Source organism: Solanum pennellii, chromosome 10, assembly GCF_001406875.1.
Source record: "Solanum pennellii chromosome 10, SPENNV200".
NCBI lineage: Eukaryota > Viridiplantae > Streptophyta > Magnoliopsida > Solanales > Solanaceae > Solanum > Solanum pennellii.
In genome coordinates this window covers 14,498,332-14,520,441 of record NC_028646.1, presented here as the reverse complement: position 1 = coordinate 14,520,441, position 22,110 = coordinate 14,498,332, and the positions used below count along the sequence as shown (strand labels likewise).

The following is a 22,110-nucleotide window of genomic DNA, read 5'->3' as shown; positions in this document are numbered from 1 at the left end:
CATTTTGCCCCGATTCACTCAAATACAAAACTCTATTTCCATTTCCTTCTAATTTCCCTCCAGAAATTCTCTATTATAACTTAATCGTGTTCTTCTTTCGGCAGATCTTGTTGCCAATGTTTTTTCTTCTTCTACGCCTTCATTTGGAAAATTGGGAGAAACATGTCGATGAATTTTGACATCGTTTGGAGGAGTTGGGGAGTCTATAGAAGTAGACATGACCTACGATGATGGAGTTAGATTCAGTCACTCGGCTCATATATGCCAGCCTTCTTTTTGTACAATTGTCTTTCTCTATTGTTGGTATTCAGACTAATTTATTTGATGAACTTTTCATTTTATGTGTTTTTAAAATGGTAGATACAATTTTAGATCTATATAATCTTCACATTTTTCAAAATTTCAATTTCATTATATTACATATATTTTAAGCGTGTTGTCAATTTAAGTTGGCCAAGTGCTCTAGAGTGGTACTCTAAATTGAGTTTTGAAATGTTTGTGTTTTATCTTGTTTGCTTTTAGACTATCTATGACTATGTGTGAGTAAGTTGCCTTTTAGTTTGAGGTAGCATGGACATGAGGAGCAAGTCAATATTGAAATATTTATATAAAAGTTTGTAAATATCTTAAAATTGTCTAATTTCACACCGATTGAGCGGTGTTGCTGGTGAAGTGAGCACATTAAGGAACTTCACATTTAGAAAATTGTAAGTATCACACTGAAAAATTGTTCTATCCAACTTACAATTCCTACAATCTCCACTGAGATAACAATGTCGTCGGGATATTGGTAGCCCATTGTGGCAGAAAATAGCTGCCCTGCATCCAAAATTAACAGTCTCTACAACGTGTTAAGAGAGAGCGAAACTATTTTGTACACGTAACTATTTATTTCTGCACCCACTACATACAATCGACTCAGCTTACAATGCTTCTGCTTCTATTAAAGGAAATCCTCCTTCCATCTACTAGAAAGGTGAGTTACTAAGACTTGTCAAATTTTTAATTTAATCCATGACGACAAATGTAGTAACATTTGTTCTTAGAGAATATTTCATTATGAATCATTTATAAATATCATCCTAGTATCATTTCAATAAAATTTTGTTCTTAGGAAATTTTGCGAAGATATTTTTTCATTGAAACTCTGTCATAAACTCAAGGCATGTATCTTCTTCCTTGTTTGGTCGCAACTCTCTGCCCGAGATAGATTTCAGCTCTCTGCTTGAGATAGAATTTTAGGTATGACTATTTTTCACTTTAGTTACTATTTTCTTACATAAGTTGTAACAGTGACATTTTTCACTTGTTTTGATTCAAATTGCTTTTTTTATTAGCTCTGCTCCAAACTAGTATCGTGTTTAAATTAATTAGAAGCATTGTGTAAATGGTCAGTTATGATTTCTTACTTTATGTTTACATCCATAGTACAAAGAGATTGTGGGGCTTTAAAGATAAAGATTTATTGCTTAATATTTTGTTAAATAGAAAAGCTCAAGCTGGTAGCCACTTGGATCTATTAAAAAAACAGTGTTTTACTTGTAGTGTAGACGAAGTACTAGCTGTTTATGTAAATAATTATTTTTTATTGTTAAGCCCTTTTTAGTCTCATCACTTTCTTAGTCAATTGTATTGTTTAAGTTTTATGCTTAACTTCATTGCTTATATCCAAACATATTTCTTAAAGTTTAATGTTTATATGGGTGATCCATGTTATTTACATGTTTGCTCAATTTGTAGTTGTATGAGGGGTTTGACAATTTACTATCGAATCAATTAAATAGGAGTAGGTTTTAAATAATATTCAGATAATTTCGAAGTCATATTTTGAATCCAACATTTCAAGAGAGAAAATGAATTATTTGATAATCCACAAGGGATAGAGTGTGGGATTCTCGGTGACAAATAAATTTTATTGATGACTCACCTAAAAATCATTTATTAATTCATCTGACAAATCACTGTGACATAGAAATTTTATTTGATTCTTAAAATATCTAATTTTTTTTTAATGTTTAGTCTAGTCTTCCTACACGACAAGGTACTATTTTTAGTCATTCTTTAATTCTTCTATTTGTTAGTCATACAAAGTCTCACACATAACTTGAATATATAAGATTTTCAATTTATTAGTCCTCTCTGGCCTGAGTTGAGAAACCACAAAATGTATTAGAAGATTATTTTCATGAAAACACTATGAAAATAATCAAAATGGATTTGCCTAATAAAAACTAATAGAGGAAGCCACCTACTACTTGAATTCTATTTGTTTGCAACAACTGGCATCTAGCATCTTATATATAAGAACATTCAAAAAGATCAAAGCAATTAGATATGTATTCTTTACCAATTCAACATTTTTTTCTTTGGACATTATATTCATGTTAGTATGTTACATATATTTTGCAAAATTATCACACAATTTATACTTATTTTACAAGCACATAATAGCACATTAAACTAACTACTTCAAAATAATACCCATCATACATTTTGTTAGAATGATCCTAATCACGATAATCCGAGATCATAAAGCATAGAAGTATCTTTTGGATACATAGTTGGGATTATTCATTACCATCTTGACAACTTTTGGTTTGATGTTATTAACTTTTAATAAGGCTACATATGACTATTTCTTCACTCTTCTTGTCTGACGATTTTATAATTATTTGCATACTACACAATTGCTTCATAGCCACGAGAAATATTTCTGTCTACCCTTTTTACATTTGAGATGAATCATTGTCCAGTTAACTTCTTCATTCAAATGTAGTGTGTGCTTTTAAATCCTCATCCATCTCAGTAGACTGGTCCAAATAACTGAAGAACACTTTAAATCAATCATCATATAGTGAAATTTAGCACCCTTGATTCCATTAAACAATACTGAGAGGGTGTCATAGTTTGTTGTTATTCTTTATCTATTTTCTTGGTAGATATTTATCATTTATCTTATTTTTTGTTTAAAATGTGAGTACGTACTATCATCATGTTATAACTGTATTGGTGTTCTTTTTTGGATCAACATTTCTAGAACTCTAAAAAATACTAAAACATATCCCAAATGTATCATTATTATAAAATGTGATAGTAGCATCTAATATTACAATATTACCATAGATATAAATAAAAAAAAATAAGTAATGAGTGTATACTATGTTTCAAATAGTGTCTAGCATTAGCATGTGATGTTCCGTAAATGCTAATTTAGTTGACATTAAATGATGTCTCATCGATTTATTGTGTATAGTTGTATCTTCAAATGGAAGCATTAGTATAAGTCTATAAGAGTAGGGAGTGCAGGTCATTCCATAATCTGCAGGATCTTTCAGCTACTCTCTACACCTTTGGAAGAATAAACTCACGAAACTTAGCTAGTGGAGGGATACAACCTTCAATTTTATAGTAAAAAAATGCAGATGAAGTATGAAAAAAGGTCTTATTTTTGTAGATTCTGCAGTTTCAAATAAGAATAAACTAACAATATGTGTTCAATTGCTACTGTTTCATGAGCAAGATTTATTACTACGTCAGATGTCCGCCGAATTACACCATTGACTTCTTGAAAGTTCTAAGTATCTCTCTGCCTCTTAGTAAGATTAAGTAGATGAGGCAATGTTCCAACATCAACAATTAGTTGTTGGTAGGTTATATTTCACATTCACAAAACACTTAAAATCTGAATTTTTACTTGTGTTAAGTGTGAACTTTTTCCTAGCATTTAATTTTCTTTTGAATGTATAGGAAAATGCAGTCCTTTGAATAATCCCCCTAGGTCAACTCAATATTTTGGAGCGAACGATATAGTGTCTTTGAACTATTATTATATATTTTGAATACATTGTGAAATTTATTGCTAGTACATCTCTTTAAGATGTTTCTTTGTAAGTATGTAGTACAAGACATGTCTTTTGAAGTTTATTGTAAATGTATATATTGAATTATTTATTAGTTTATTGGATGTTTGATATCATTTATATTATACAATTATGTGATAAGTGAATCTATCCAAACCAAAATTATTATTTTCAATTAGAAATTTTGGCTATAAAAATCCTACACAACGTTGCCACACTTAAAAAAGTGTGAATAAAGGAATATCAATTGTGTGGCTTATTCAATATAAAATGTAGTATGTACATTAGAAAACATGACACTTTATAAGTGTTGTTGTTGAAGAGGTATAAAACACTTCTCTTCTAAAGCATGGCCAATAACAAAGCAAAGGTCACACTAGAAAGTGTAGTTTTATCAAAGAAAAATGCTGCCAATGTGTAAGAAAAAATGATAGATTTAACTAGAGCCTAAAAAATAAAGTAAATTAATGAAGTAAGGTTAAAAATCATAAAAATTTCTCCCCAAGGTTTTAGTAAGTTAATTAAGGTCAAAATGAAGTAATTAGAATCAAGACCAAGGGGCAAGTGCCAAATCAAAGGGGCAAGTGCCAAATCAAAAGGTCTTCTCTATAGAACTCTAATGAATGAATGGGGGATTTTGGGGTGGACACTCTTTGTGAGTATAGATGTAGTGTTTAGTAACAACATCAATATTCCTAAGAGCTTTCCAATGAAAGAATGAATGATAGGTTGAGATGGATACTCTTCGAGAGTTGGGATATAGTACTTGGTAGGAATTCTTTGGACCTATAGCTAATGATTGTAATGAAAGTCTAATACTTCGTGGGGATTAATGCTTAGCACCGAGAGGATTTGAAAGGATTGGATACTCTGTGTGAGTAGAGGTGTAGTATCCAAAATTAACCTCTTGATATGGGTACTCATTGTGAGTGATATGTAGTACTTAGAAGCGATCTCCTTATCCCTTAACTATACGCCCCACATAGGACTAGCTAGTGGTATTCCACGTAAAGGCTAAAAGAATGACCTGCCTTAAGCAAGTGGGGATCCCTCATTCGGTAGGCTTTAATATCAGGATTCTATGTTAAGCTCCCATGGTCTATGTCGTTTAAAGCTAGCCCCCGCAAATGAATGTAATGAACTAGGTCTTCCTAAGGGTATACTACTTAGGATAGGTGGTGGAATGGGATGCCATCTATGCATTACACAAGTAGGTATTTGGAGGGAGTCTTGGTGTGTCTTTATAATGTTAATGAATGAATGGGTTTCTATATGATGTTGATGAAACATGTAGGTCTTATGTCCAATGTTAATGAAGTTTATGTGACTTGTTGAATGTAATATGCCTAGTCTAGGGTGGTTCCAAGAGAGCACTAAGTAGGAGTAGTAGAATGAGATGCTACTTTCACATTGCACTAGTATAACTTAGAATTATCCTAGGGGATTGTCTTTATGTGAAGTTATTGAATGCATGAATGTTTCCTCTAGTATCTCTAGTAATGAATGATTGACTTGCTGAGTTGTGATGGAAAAGAAGTATCCTTATCTTTTGTAGTCGTAAGGAACACTTTGGTGTGTATTGAAGAGGTTGTATGAGCGTTCTCTTTATGTCTTACCTAGGTGGGTCTTAGGATAACTTTGGATAGAGGGTCTAAATGGTTAATGGGTAACTTAATGAATATGGTTATACGTTGAGAATTATAGGAGTATTTCCTTTTATGTTAATTGTTGACTTGCATGATATCTTGTACACTTGGTTCATGAAGTTTTATCAAAAGAATCTAGTCGAGCGAGAGAAGTACATGATCCAATCGGAATTTACTTCAAGGTTGTCCGACATTCTAGGGATTGGTGGACCGCAATAGGTGTTGCAGATTGGCAAATGAGGTAGAGACCTTCGTACTAATATAATATGTCGGGTCTTCTACATATGCTCTCATGAGATGGAATGTCTCTTGCTAATTCAATAGGCCGGGTTTCTAGAAGAAATCTCCATATCCCATAGCTATGTGCCAGCGTAGGTCTTAGCTAGTGGATCCACCTTATAGCTATATATTTAGTTCTACCTTAGGCAAGGAGGACACCTTCTTTCGGTGTGTGGTTATGTGACACTGGATTCCATGTAGCTCACATAATTTATATCGGTTAATGTAAGATAATTAAATGACACGAACTATGCCTATGATTTCTTGATGGTCTTTATTTAGTAGGAGTGGGGGTATGGGACTTCACTTTTACATTGCACATGTGGACTTTAAAAGGGATTATGGCTTGGTTCCTTATGCCATGGTAAGACATTGTATGTTGAATAGGTTGTTGCTGATGCATTACTTTCCTTATGATCAAGTAAGGTAAGACATTGTATGTTGAATAGGTTGTTGCTAATGCATGACTTTCCTTATGATCAAGTAATGTACATGATTATTGCTCTACTTATGACGATTGGTTATGATGAGGTCCAAAGATGATATGTGTTACTAAGATGACTTTAAGGGGTACTTAGTATAGTTGGTATTACGGGATGCCAACCATACATTGCACAATTATACCTTAGGTTAGCTAAGGTGATGGTTTTACTACGTTGTAAGTATTTGTGTGATGTTAATGTTATGACTTGTATATTACCTTTAAATGCATAAATGGTTTCCAAACTTGATAAATACATGTTTTTCACTAAAATGTCCTTCTTATCATATTTCAAGGATTTGATGCATGCTTCCATACTTAATACTTTATTTGATAAAACCTTTCTTCTATATCTACTATAAGTGTAGGTTCTGGTCATTGAGCTGCACTAGTTCTTTCTTGGAGAAGGATTGGATTACTTATCTCCAAGTTTTGGTAAGTACTAAGTTCGAGGATTGATTATCCATTTCTTTGTTCCTATTGTATTTCTTATATTGAGACTTTTTGTTGATGTAAAGGGATAAGTCCCAAACTTTGTATTCGAATTTTTTAGTTGGTGAATGAGGACAAGTCTAGTTTCCTACTTTCGTTTATGAAAAGAAGTTTGACTTTGATTGTAAAGTTTTAATTCTTCTGCATTATCTGTACAACTTTATCTCTATGATTTTGCTAAAGGCTTGTATGCAACCCCTTAAGGGTCAAGTACATCGTGTTAAGTCTAGGGGTACCCATGGGTGATGACACAATGAGGTGCTACAAAGTGTGGACTTTGTACCTCATTGGCCATGCTTTTTAAGCGTAGCTTCTATGGCAACACTTGAAAAGTGTATTCTAAAGTCAAAGGTTATGACTTTTTCGGCCACCCTCGAAAAAGTGTTACTTAAGTCAGAAAGTGTTGCCTTTTATTTAAGGCCACACTTTTTGCTAGTTTAGGCCACACTTTACAAGTGTGGTTGGTGTAACACTTCAAAAATCGAAGACGTGTTCTAGAGCCTAACATAAGTATCATAAGTTTTAGACACTGTTTTAAAGTCCATTTTAATCAATATAAGTCATTTAGGAAGTCTAGAAATCAAAACGTCCATGTTGTTCAGAAACTAGTTTAATGAGGTACTAGCGTGCCTTAGCCTGTTTGACTAGCTTTTAGGAGTACGAAAATGATGAAAGTTGGTGGAAGGGTGTCTAACATGTATTTAAGTTGATTCATAGTCAAAACTTCTGGGAAAAACTCCCCAAGGACCAACGAAAGGCCCTTGAGAAGGACCCTCGCAAAAGGTGGCAAAAGCTGTCAAGAGACAGTTTCCACAGACCGAGACCACTGACGAGGCGTGGTCCAATCGACGGAGCATCGATGGCCACCGTCGATGGACACAACCATATTCTTGAAGGATCTATTTTGACAACTCTCTGAACTTACTTACGGATGTGCAGCACGGAAGGGGGGGACTGGTCGTCGATTGACCCACGATCCGTCGATAGTGGTGTCGTCTGTGAGGGCCTATTTTTACTGAACGTTTTAGATTAGTTAATTAATTAATTTTCTTAGTTAGGAAGTTAATTAGGGGTTAGAGGTCTAAATAAATGAGTTAACCCCCTATATAAAGCCCTAGCATAATTAGCCTAACCTAAACTCACATAATTCCCAAACCCAAAACTCTCTTCCTTCTCTCTTCTTTCTCTCTCCATTGAAGACCAAGATGGGGGAGGGTTTAAGGGATGCAAAGAGTCGATTTCCTCCATCAATCTTCATCAATTAGCAAGGTATGAGATCTCTTTCACCTTTGAGACCTCTTTCCTCAAAGGGTTCCATCAAATTGATTTCAAAGTTGAGTTTTCATCCAATACAAAATTGATGTTGTGAATTGATTTGTTTCTGATTAATTTTGGATATTATGAATAGATTAACATGTATTTTAACTTAATTATGATATATCTTGATGGATTGGTCTAGTTTGTAGAAGATGACCTTTACCCCATAACCCTAGGTTGTGATCTTAATATGAATTGTGTAATATTGATTCAATTTACTTGGTTATTAGTTGAATTACTACTAGATGATGTTATTGTATCAATCATGAATGAATTAGGGTGAATTATAGTCCTATCATGCTACTTCTTGATTAATTGAATTAGATTATGACTTTGATCTATGTCTCTTGTCTTAAGCTATGAACTACTGTTGGATTATGATGTGGTGATTCTTTTAGCCTTGTTATCATGTTGGTCATTGAATTATGATGATTTTATACCATATTTGGGTTGAATTAAGGGTTTTTGGTAAGACCTTGATGATGAATTATGAAGGAGACTTGGTAAGTCTTGTGATCCCTATCCTTTACTTCAAATTATGGTTAATTATAATTTAAGTCATGATGTTGTATTGGAGTATGACTTGTATTAGGATTGATAGGGTTGGTATGATGTTGAATTGAAATGTCTTGACTATGGTTTGTGAGGTGCTGACTAATATATAAATATTATAAGGATGGTGAATGATTTACCTATGTGCCTTATTATGAAGTAATATGTCAATGTGCTAACCTCACCTATATGAATTGTAATGAAAGTAAAATACTCATGCAATTCTTACTGAGCTATGATAATGATGATGTTATAAAAGGGTTAGACCCTATGACCTACAATAAGCTATGATTATTAATAAAGACATTAAAGACATTTCTAAAAGGGACTCTAGCTTAGCACCGAGTGAACTAGAGTGAGGAGTGTCCCTTCCCACATAGGGAAGTTAGGATCACTAATGTACTTTTGAGATTGGAGACTACAATGCATGTAGCATAAAGAGGGTCCCAACTATATCTCCTAGTTCTTGAACTATGTTGACCCATAGGAATACTAGCTAGTGGATCCACGTAGTTGCTATGTTCATGCATTGGAACTACCTTGGCAAGTAGTCCACCTTCTTTCGGATTGAACTCTTATTAAGATGACATAAGGGGTTTATCTTAGTCTAGGTAGGGGTATGGGACTCTACCTAAACATTGCACTAGTTAGCCTTGAAGGAAGTCTTAGGAGGATGTCCTTATGTATGAATATGTTTATAATGGTACATGATATGTATATGATGAACTTGCACATTATTGATACTATATGTTGATTGGTGTCACTTATGAATATATGTTGGTCTATGTTGTTAAAGTATGATGATATGTACTCTTAAATGCTATGCTATGTGAAGTAGGAGGTTGGTCGTAATTCTTGTTGGGTTACTTGATTGAGTAAGGTTATGGGACTTTGCTTGGTCATTGCACTTGTTGACTTGATTGGGGTTGTGGGTAATTGTCTTGCTTTGGTTATGTTATAATGAACTCTTATTCATGCTTGTGGTTATTTATGACTTGATGATAGAGTTACTTGACTATGTATTCAGTTACATGATATGGATGTTACTTGACTAGTTTTGATGTTGTTGGTCTTGTGATGTACATTACTATGACTTAATGAATATGCCTTATTGATTTGTTATGGTCTTGTTGAATGTGCATAAAGGTTTTCAAAGTAAATTGCATACTTAATAAAATGTCCTCTTTTAGCGTGTTTTCATGATATATGTGCATATGGTGTCATACTTAGTAAAAGTGGTGTACTAACCCCATTTCTTCTTTTCCTCCCAACATTTTAGGTTTTGGTCATTGAAGGGCTTTTGGAGACGACTTGAGAAGATTTGGATTTCTTAATCATCCAAGTAAGGTAGGTCCTCACTTTCCTAGGGCGATTGCACTATCAAGCCTATGATATTCCTTTAGTGTTCAAGACTCTTATGTTCTTTCCTTTTTCATTTGGATATTAAACGTTGTATGACCTATATGTGGTCTTGTTTCATTGATGTATGGGCTAGGCCAATTTGATATACTCTTATTAGATGATTATGAGATGAGACAACTATTCGAGACTATGTTATGTTCTATATATTTATGTGCAATAAGATTAGAAGACTAAGTAATCTTCATATACGAAGGGTCTATGTATATATATATATATATATATATATATATTCGTGTGTGTGTGTGTGTTTGTTTGTGTATGTGTGCGCGTGTATGTAGAGGTCTATGTAAAACTCAATGTAGAAGTAGTAAAAAATTTTAAATTTTCGCTAAATTTGACCTATGAATGTAATGATGTAAGCTAAGAGGCTAGTCTTAGTCCTCCAAAAGGATGTCGCCAGCGGTTACGTCTAGGAGGTATTCCCGGATATGACAAACTTGGTATCAGAGTATGAGGTTGAATATCTTTGAGTCGATGTCTTTCTCAACCATGTCTATGGAGGTTTGTGTTCATAATTGTGAATCGCGCCACACTTATTGAATAGGAATATGTATGATGCTTAGGAAACTCTCACTTTCTTGGAAGTCCAATATCGTGCCTTTAGAGTTTAGCTATATGTGCTTTTGTATCAAATCCTCTTGTTATGATTATAGACAATGAATACTCGATGGAATGTGGCATGAAGACTAGAGGAAGAGATTGCAAATGCGGGAGCTCCTCCCCGTGGTGATCAAGTCCATCCTTTTGATGAAGGTATGAATGATGACCAAGCCTCCTTTGATAGATGGTGCCATCCGGGCTCCTCTTTTCCAAATGGCCCAAGCCATTACTACCCAAGCACAAGCCACCACTACTCAAGCTCAAGCCATGACGGCCTAAGCTAATCGAGAGGTTGTACCCCGAGCTAACCAAAAAGTTTCTACCATGGCCTCTCGTCTAAGGGATTTCACTAGGATGAATCCCCCTAATTTATATGGGTCCAAGGTTGAAGAAGACTCCCAAGAGTTCATTGATGAAATCTACAAGATCCTCTATGCTATAGGGTTGTCTACTAGTGAAAAGGCCGAGTTAGACACTTACCAACTGAAAGATGTGGCCCAAAATTGGTATGTCCAATGGAAGGACAATAGGCCGTTAAGGGGTGGATCGGTGACTTGGGAGGTGTTCAAGAAGGTTTTGTTGATAGGTTATTTCCTAGGGAGAAGAGGGAAGCCAAGGTGGTGGATTTCATCAACCTTCGTCAAGGAGGTATGAGTGTTCTTCAATACTCTTTGAAATTCACTAAATATTCAAAATATGCTCCTACTTTGGTTTCCGATCCTAGAGATGAAATGAACCGCTTTGTGACGGGAGTGTCAGATGACTTTCAAGAGGAGTGTCATTCGGCTATGCTACATGACAATATGAATAATTCTCGTTTCATGGTTCATGCTCAACAAGTGGAAGAGACAAGGGCTAAGAGGAAGAGTAGAGATGCCAAAAGGGCAATATTTTTTGATAGTGGTTCTTCAAAGGGTAGGCTTGAGATTCAAGACAAGCCTAGGTTCAAGAAGAGGGTTTTCCAATCAAGTTCCTTCCAAGTTCCCTAAGGCTCGTGATGATAGGGTGTCTAACCTTAATCCTGAAGATTGCAGCTTAACTAGAACTACTTCTAGAATTTTGTATAGCCTCACTAACCTCAACAGATTAGCCTTAGGGATCAAATTTTTTTTTGCTCCTTCTCATGGTGAGTATAATGATCATATGCGTTTCGTATGTGTCTAAGCATTGTGCAGTTAACCTTGACCTTGAATTTTTCTATCAGATTGTGATGCAACAACTTTTCCCCATCTAATTGATAAGTTGGCCTTGAATTCATTTTTCCTGTGGAATAATACATGCTGACTAGGCCTGTGAAATAGCCCATCAAACCAGAAATTGGTCCCTTCTAGGCTAAAGTATAGTTAGTTTTATTGATAGGTAGGTATAGCTGTATATTAGCGTTCTAATTACTTAAGCTACTCCTTACACAATAGTCTCATCCTTTCTCTGTTTTAGACTATCGACATTACCATGAATTTTGCATTTTCCAATTGAGACTACTCATGTTGATGCCTTGCCAGCCATTGAATGTTACCTCAAGGTCATCTGCATTGCTTCGAGCTGTTGAAGTGTTGTTAGTTCTATCTATAAGTTCTGTTGATATAGCTGATTATTAGTGGTCCGATTACTCGTAGTAATCCTTATAAACCTCATCCCCTGTTTTTTTTAAAAAATAATCTACATTTCATTGCTTCTGCATTTTCTAATTGAGATAACTACTCCCCTCTAGGCCCGTGAAATAGTTCATTGAACGAGAAATTGGTCTTCTCTAGGCCTGAGATCGAATTAGTTTTATCGATCAATTTTATTTGTATAGTTGTGTATTAGTGTTCTAATTACTTAAGTTACTCCTTAAATATCTCGTCCCATTCTTTCTCTATTTAGGGCTATAGCATCATCATGAATTGTGCATTTTCCAATTGAGACTACTCATGTTTATGCCTTTCCAGCCCTTGAATGTTTTCTCAAAGTCCTCTGCATTGCTTCCAGCCGCTGAAGTGTTACTAGTTCTATTTATATGTTCTGTTGATTAACTGAATATTAGTGGTCCAATCACTCGAAGTAATCCTTATGCACCTCATCCCGTGATTTATTTGTTTAAGATAAACTATATTATATTGATTCTACATTTTCTAATTGAGATAATTGCTCCCTTCTAGGCGTGTGAAATAGCCCATCAAACCAGAAATTCGTCCCCTCTACGCCTGAAGTCTAGTTAGTTTTATCGATCCGTTTTATTGGTGTAGTTGCGGGTTAGTGTTCTAATTACTTAAGCTACTCCTTACACAACTTGTCCCATCCTTTGAGTGTTTCAGACTATCTACATGGCCATGAATTTGTATTTTCCAATTGAGACTACTCATGTTGATGCCTTATAAACTTGAATGTTATCTCAAAGTCATCTGCATTGCTTCCAGCCACTGAAGTGTTGATCGTTTGATATAGCTGAATGTTAGTGATCTGATTACTCAAAGTAATCGTTGTACTCCTCATCCCCTGATTTCTTTGTTTAAGATGACTTATATTCCATTGCTTATGCATATTGATGACTTGCAAGACCCTTGAATTTTATTAGCATTATCGCCAGCTCTCGAACACAGAGTTTGTTTTCTTTTTGGTAATAGTGATATGCTGTCTATGATAAAGTAATTTTATCAAAAACAGAGTCATTTAATCAAAATACTAGAATTTAGATAGATTGGAGAATCATTTTATGAAGTATAACCAGTAAAGCTTCTCATATGCAGAAACTCATAAACTGTAAGTGGGACTTTACAGTTCATTAAAGATATTTAAAAAAAATTTAAAGGCAGTGACTGACCTAAATACAGTAGGAAATTTTTGCAGCAAAAATGAGACAAAGACTTGGATGAATAACAACCGTTTAGTAATGGATCAACCAATCTTGACTATATCGTATAGCCGTGGAATAGCTCATCGAACAAGAAACAACTCTCCTCTAGGCCTGAAGTGTAGTTAGTTTATCTGTAGGTTTGTTGGTATAGCTATGTATTGGCATTGGTAAGGACCAGTCCAATGCAATTTCATTATCTGCAGTCGCTCTACCCCTTAATGAAATTTCATTGTTGTCCATAGAAGCGGAAGTGTTAGAAATAGAAATATCTTTTGGCTCATTGCTCCTGTCATTCAAATTCCCTGGTTCCTTAGTAGGGGACTCATTTAGTTTCAGTCCTTGATGATCTGTAGCATCACCCATGGGTTCTGGACCTGTTGATTCTTTTTCTGTTTTGAGTGTTAGAATTCAATAGAAAAGGTGCTTAATAATCTCACACTTAATGAAAAGGTTCTTAATAATCTCAGGTTTCTTCTACATAACACACAATCAGGTCACTTTGTACTCCCCATTTCAGTTGCCTATGTAAGCCTTAAGTTTATATTGATCAGAAGCTTTCAATAATTTAACATTTAGAAGTTCAAAACTGTAAGTAGGAACTACAAAATCTTATGTGGTTATGTAATTTCTCCTTGAATATAAATATCTTGAACAACCTTTCATAGAATATTTTTTACTATGTAAGCTATATACCTTAATGGTTTCTTTCTAACTATAAATTGAAGATTTAATCCGCTAGTAAGATAATTAAGATTTCAACTTAAATAAAACTGCTTGTAGAATATATTTTTTATAGCACAACTAACCTCCATACCATTCCATAGACTTTCTAGATACCCGTAGGCATCATAAAAGTTTAGACCAAATGATATAAGTAAACTTGAACTTTTAGAAAAGGTTCTCAATCGTCTGAGGTGTTTGCTATATAACATACATTCAGGTCATAATCACGTTAGTTCTGTGCACCCCACTTTAGCCATCAACGTAAGCATTAAGTGTATGACAATCAGAATCTCCGAATACTTAAATATCAAATGCTGAAATATGAATATAGGAGCTACTAAAAAGTGCATGTAGGTTCTGCAATTTCTTCTCGAACATGAATATCTTGAGCAACCCTTATTATAATAGTCTTTACTTTACAAGCTTTACCTTGATGATTCCTTTATACAATAAATGGTAAACACAGTTTGTTACTAATATAATTAAGATTTCAGCTTAACTAAAACTTCTTCTAGAATTTTGTAACGCCCAACTATCCTTATTAGACCAACCCATAGACATTTGGGTAACCCTTAGGCTTCTTAGAAAAGTCAATACCAAATGATACTATCAAATTTTCACTTAACGAAAAGGTGCTCAATTGTTTCAGGTTTGTGCTACATAACACATAATCTAGTCACTTTGTGCACCCCATTTGAGTCACCTACTTAATCCTTAAGTGTATTTCTAACCTCAAAGTGTAAGCTAGTTAGGACATCAGAGATTATTATAGACAAGTTTCCTCCATGGAACCTTGAGAAAGATTCCATCTCATTCTCATGTAAATAGACTCGATGGAGAAGTTCTCCATGTGTGTTGAGCTAATTCATTATTTGGATAAATTAGTATCAACTTTCTGTTTGATAATTTTTATTGTTAAAATGACATCTTATGAGTTATGCAATTATGTATTAATTAATTCCACTATTTTACAGTAACTGTTGAAAGAAAGAATATCTCCGACTTTATGGACAATTTTTGAAATAAAAAGTGGATGACTTGGGTTTCACAGTTGTGAATTTTTCATGCTTGGCTGATTCTGGCGACCAAGATCGTCATGAACCCTTTGTTTTTGCAGAACAAGCTCAACCTGTAATATTTGTGCAAGATCCTCAAGAAAATTAATGGTTTTTTCGTAGGTTAATTAGACCTCGAGATGTTTTTGATATGGGAGAGGAAAATAGTGTGCAACTCGAGTCATCAATGGAAAGTGATTCTACTGACTTGGGTATCTTAGAAAATCCCCATGTTTTAGGGATTTATACTTATTGGGGACCGCTTAGACTTTGAATCGAAAGACATGTAACTGATAGTTATCACTAATCACACCCTTAATGGGTGAAATTTTCAAATTGATCCACTGGATAACATCAAATTCAAGATCTCTTCTTCTAACATCAATATATGACTTTTATCAACTTTGAGCCATTTCAACCTTGCACTAATAAGCCATACTTTCTCCATAGACTGATGTAGTGTTTCCTGACCAACAAAGTTATCTTACCCACTTCAAGCCAACCTATATGATATCTACACCTCCTACGATAAAAATCCTCAAGTGAAGTCATACCAATGCTTGAATGGTAGCTATTGTTGTAACCAAACTCAATAAAAAGTAAATGATCATTCCAATTACCCTTAAAGTCAATCACACAAACTCTTAATATACCTTCCAAAGTTTGGATACTACACTCCAATGTCCCATCGATTTGAGGAATAAAGGTCGTACTGAGTTTTACATGAGTACCAAGGCCCTTTTGGAAATACTTCTAAAATGGAGAAGTGAATTGGGTACCACACTGGAGATAATAGATAGGGAACTCCGTGCAACCTAACCATTTCCCCTTAAATACAATTTAGCATTGTCCTCCACCGAATAACAGACCTTGACAGGAATCAAATAAGTCAGCTTTATCATACGATCTACTTTAACCCAAATGGAGTCATGTTGTCGTCGGGTGCGAGTCAAACAAAAAATAAAATCCATATTCGAATTCTCTCTTCCAAGTAGGAATACTAATATATTGGGACAAACCTCTCCGCTTCTGATGCTCGACTTTCACCTGTTCACAATTGGGAACTTAGCCACAAACTTCGCAATATAAGTTTTAATCTTCTACCATAAATATACCTCCCACATGTAATGGTACATATTGGTGGCTCCTGGGTGAATAGAATATCGATAACTATGGGCTTCTATTAAGATTTTCTTCCTCAATTCATTTATGTAGGGAATATAAAAATGACCTATATATCAACGCAACACTCTCCCCATGGGAGAAAGACTTGATGGAATTTTTAAGTATCTCTCTCTCTCTCTTCAAATCAAGCAAAATTAGATCAAGACCTTGTTTGTCTTTCACATCCGACATAAAGGACGATTTTGAATCATTATGAACAATGACACTACCTTTACTAGTATCAACTATCAAAACACCCAAACAGGATAATATATGAACATCATGAATCAACTCCATTTTAACTTCCTGAACAAGAGAAACACATTGATAATTGACTAAGAGAATCCTCCACCACATTGTAACACCTTGGATTGAAAAAGAGCTCTTAAAGGCAAACAGGTAAGTCCAAGAACCCAAAATGGACCATGGACCGTTCACGGCACCCTAGACGGGCTGTTTAGTGGTCCATGACTAATTAAGGGCATCGTGAGACCATTCAAAACTGACCCTATGCAGGAATCATCTAGATGGACTCAGGTGACTTGAACGACCCATATAGGGGTCTTGCAAGTCACCCAAACTGTTAGATTGCACCCAAGATCAGTGTGAAGGACAACTAACTCCTAGACGGTTTATAAAGCTTCACACGAACTTTGAAGCCTTCCATGAAAGAGAATTATCATACTTTAAATTTTTTTCAATTTGAGACGATTATATCTTTCAGCACAAAATAAATTAGGCGGTCCATGACAAATTAAATTAAAGATATTTGAGTCCTCTTTTCTACGCACCCAAGTTTGCTTATTTTTTATTTTGGAGTAAAATGTTATGCCTGTATTAGTGAAGACCTGTCGAACAGGGCATCATCACGGCCCACTAGACTAGACATGATGCTTTAGATGGCCCTTAAGCCCCTTGTGAGAGGCACTTCATCGATTTTGAGTCAAGGTAATTTTGGCCTTTTATCAATTGTTTTAACTTAATACAATCTCGTTTTACCCTCTACCTTAAAGAAATCACCCAATTCAATTCACTCTCTTAAATTCCCAAAAGTGTATCAAATTCATTCTCTTAAATATTTGTTTCTATAAGGAAAAAGAACTCTATGGTTTAAAAATCAAGTCCCTAAATTCACCTAATAATTGTAAACTTTTGCATCAAGGTATGATAGTATATTTACCTATGGAGTTCTATCCTCCATAGGGTTCCTAAATTCTCCAATTTATACACGGTAGAATCTCCAATCAAAGTTAAGGTTTACCCATGAATGTTTTTCAATTATGATCTAATTGATTGTTTCATGTCTTTTTATGCATGAATTGAAATAATTTTATGTTTTTAAGATGAATTTACATGAACACATGCATAATACATGATTTATAGACTATAATCATATAAGGAAGCTTTTGAACTATGAAAAATAAATTTATGAAGATATTTATGTTCTTTATGGAACTAATGAAAATAATTTAAGGATACTTTGAGAGTGAAGTATCAAAGTTGTTGGTGTTATTATGAAAGGATTACTCATATACATATGAAAAACCTGAAAGCATGAATATAAAGGTGTTTCCCACATAAAGGATTTATAAGGTTGAAAGGTTTTATAACCTAAAATGGATCAAGTTAAGGAGCTATTCTAATGATAAGACAAGAAGTGAATACCCATGTCTCATGATGTTAAAATAAGTTAAGAATAATGACTATTTCGTAGGCTTTATGGTTACCACTAAGTGGACAAGTGGACAATACCCATGTCCATAAATTATGTACCACCATAGGTTGTCTAGATAGATATTAGCTAGTGGTCGTACGTAAGATAGAAGTTAATGATTTTTACCTTGGTAACTGTGGACACCCCTATTGGTGTGGAGTAGACACCAGATTCCATGTTATAGCTCACATGGTTTACATGTACGTTAAAGATAAATCTCTCTCAATAATGAACCAAGGTTACTTCTAGAATTATCTCACGAGTGGATATTATCTTGCATTGACCATGACTTATAATTTAGGTTTTCTAACCCCTTTTTATCTTATGATTTAAATTTTGTCGTTGCATGTCATTGATATACCGTGGTTTCACGGTATTTCTAATGCTTCTTCCTTAAGTTTAGTGTGTCCAAAAGACTTTTTGTATTAATTTTTATGTAAGTTTCTCTTTATTTGCAGGAAACCTGTCTAAAAGATGAATGCGGAGGTTTTTTGAGCGAGAAATGCAGAAAAGTACCACCTACGGAGCTTGTTACGGTTCGTCGTGCTCGTGACGGTCCGTAGGTGGCATCGTAGTGCAGCTACTGAAGGAAGATGGGGAATTCTGATTAAGTGTGGGGTTACAGAATGCGTGACGGACCGTTATGAAGATCAGAGAAGTAGTCCTAGTACCCAAATTCCAAGAGTTCAAGTGTTATGGAACGGATACCCCCAATGGACCGTTGTGCCTGTGACGATCCATCATACCTGTCATCGAGGGTAATGAAGAGAGCAGCAGAAGAAATTGCATAAGTATGGGACAATGGAGTCCATGGCGGCCCGTCGTGACCACCATGATCCGTCGCGAGGTCCGTCGACCCAGCCGCGTTTTGACAATTTCCAGCAAATAGAGTCCTTATTTAATTAGGTTTTTATTTTTTATAAATAGTTCGAAAAACCTCATTTTGGGGGTTAGACTCTTGATTATTTTTAGACTCTTTGTTAGACTCTTGGTTATTTGAGCTTCTTTTGTGGATTAGAGTTGGTGATTGTTATTACACTTTTGGAGAATCTTTAGTCTTCAATTAATTGATTGTTGGTAATTTTTGTTGATTAATCAAGTGAACTTTTGGATTTTATTCTTTCTCATTGAAGTAAGTGCATGAATTCTTATATTACATATTTGAATATTGTGATTATGACAATGGGTAACTAAACTCCATAACTAGGGTTGTGGGAACCATAGGCGAATAATGAGGTAAAACATAACTAATAACAATTCTAGAATAGTGTCTTGCATGTATTGATAATTCTTTCGCTTAGAAGTCTTTTTAACGGATGGCCAACGTTAGAACTCGCCTTAATGCTACTTGTCGGACCAAGGAGGTAGATAATAGGAAAAGAATTATCAACATAGATTTAGTGTATACTATCTAATAGGCTAGTATTGATTGGTACGAGGTAATAACTTAGTCAAATATCGAATACGATGCTTAATATGAGGTGAAGGTAAGGGTTAGTATAGCAACACACGTAGCCGGACCAAGGGGGGGAGGGAAATTTTCTAGATGCCGGACCAAGGATTTAGAAATACATAACTTATCCCTTTGCATGCAAGATACTAGGAAAGAATTGTTATAGTTAGAATTATCAAGTTATGAACCTGTGGGGAACACGTAAACCGTAGTTACTTTTAGTAATTGATTAAACTCCAACATTTGAAGCTGTTAGTGTCTCGTTTAATTTAGCTAGTTATTTTCATTCATTTAGAAGTAAAAAAAAATCCTTTTTATTGTCTTTGCTTTCCAAGGAAATAATTGACTAAATAGTAGTAATAATAGATTGAAGTTAAGTTTGAACTATTTTCCTCGTGGGAACGATCCCAACCTCATTAGTTGGGTTCTTTACTTGATACGACCACTTTACTTCTTATTTGTGAAGTAAGTTTGAGTGTATCAGTCATGTATAGTCCTTTTCAGCATGATTTCATATGATTATGCATTGATATCATACTTGGTACATTACATATATTAAAGCATAATCTTGCCTTCATTATTTCAGCAATATAGGGTAAGATTCTCCCATACCATATTTTTGTGGCAAGATGATCCTATTGAGGTTTGAAGACTTGGTGAGTCGGACGATGTCACTTAACTGCCTTTATGTCATTTCAATTTCAAACTTTGTTTGTGATGTATGGGTTACGTCCAATCACTTTTGTAATGATGTATTAGATGCATTGTTGAAATAAATGTTAGATTCCCTCTTTGATTCAAAAACTCTTTTATGTGAAAAGTTATCTTTTGAAATCATTAAATTCTGTTATCTTGTATTATATAAGTTAAGTGTTTTGAGTAGGCCCTTCAGGGTGTTATATATTATTTCACATAAGGGTGTTCTTTCGATAGTGACAAACTTGGTATTCAGAGCATAAGGTTTAGAAAGGTCTTAGAAAGTCTCCTAAGCCACGTCAAGTGGAGTATTATTCATGACTGTGAAGCGCACCACATTTATGAATCAAAAGCTATAAGATGTTAAGGAAACTCCACTTCTTTCATTTCTCTCAAGCCGTGTGATAGCGTATAACTCTATACTATCTCTATCTTAATCCTTATCATATGTTTTTTAAGGTATGACCACTAAAACGACATATGCAAGAAGGAACATATGAGAGAATGTGGAACGAAAAGCTCCTTCTCAAGTTTTGTTTGACCGTTTTGGCCGAACAAGTGACTAATGCAGAGTTTAGGGCTGATTTTCAAGTTTTGGATAAGGCCATGAAAACTCTAGCCAATATGAGGTTTTGCTCCTTGTGAACCCAAATATGGTATGAAGACAACTAGAGTGAAAGATTTTGGTAGAATGAATCCTTCAAAGTTTCATGGTTCCAAGGTTGATAAAAATCCTCAAGATTTCATTCATAAAGTGTTTAAGGTGTTCATAATCATCGTATTGATGTTGGTGGAAAAGGCAAAATTCACCGTTTATCTACGCAAGCGTGTTCCTCAAGATTGGTTCAACCAATGGAAAAAAGAAAAGGCGGTTCATGTAGGTCCTCCTGATTGGCAAACATTTAAGGTTGATTTCCTTAATATCTTCTTTCCCCTTGAGATGAGGGAGGAAAATTTACTTGAATTTATCAACCTTCCTCAAAGAAACATAACTGTGAAGGAGTATTTTTTGAATGTAATCCATTGTCTCGATATGTTCCTACTATAGTTACCGATCCTAGGGCAAAAATGCATAAGTTTGTTTCAGGAGTGCCTAAAATCGTGGTTAAGGAATGTCATACAGCCATGCTTATCAATGATATGGAAATTTCTCATCTTATACTTCATTCTCAACAAATCGAGGAGGAGAAACTTAAGAAAATTTCTATGGAGGCAAAGAAGGCAAGGACCGGTGACAGTGACTTTTCACATACAAAGACCAAGAGACATGGTTGTTCTATGTTTTGGAAATGTTTTTCCGGTCAAGGTTCCTCCAATGATCTGCGTAAATTTAACAAAGATAGGGTGTCTAACCCTAAGCCTTAAGGAGGAAATGGCGTTGGATCTTTATTGTCTACTTCTGCTAATTGTGGAAGAAAGCATGAAGGTAAATGTCTAGTTGGTTCTAATGCATGCTTGGTTGTGGCAAGACGGATCATAATACAAGGGATTGTACCTCAAATGTTAATAATGAAGAAGATAATCGTTAACGTGATCAACCTTACCCTTCACCAAGTTCTAGCGGAATCTAGAAGTAAAACAAAGTTTATGCACTTCAAACTCGTAATGAGCTAGACGGTTCTTCCAATGTTGTTACCGATATGTTGAAAGTATTTTATCTTGATGTTTACACATTGTTTGATCTAGTGCTACGTTTTTGTTTGGTACACCATATGTGGCCATGAGGTTTTTATATCCTTTAGAATGTGTTATTAGATCATATTTTTGTCTATACTCCTATTGGTGAATCTATTGTGTCTAAAAGAGTCTACAGAAATTTT

The 22,110-nt window shown here is 34.8% G+C and overlaps 1 long non-coding RNA gene across 2 annotated transcripts; it reads left to right on the top strand.

Moving 5' to 3' along the window:
• On the top strand, window positions 1–18,659 carry LOC107032258. Of its 2 annotated transcripts, XR_003574616.1 has the most exons (5): window positions 1–976; window positions 1,115–1,242; window positions 6,635–6,701; window positions 9,907–9,974; window positions 18,600–18,659. It is a non-coding gene; the product is annotated as an uncharacterized LOC107032258 (long non-coding RNA). The 2 variants fall into 2 exon arrangements; XR_001458340.2 differs by having other exon boundaries at window positions 1–1,242.
• Window positions 18,660–22,110: the final 3,451 nt, after the last annotated feature.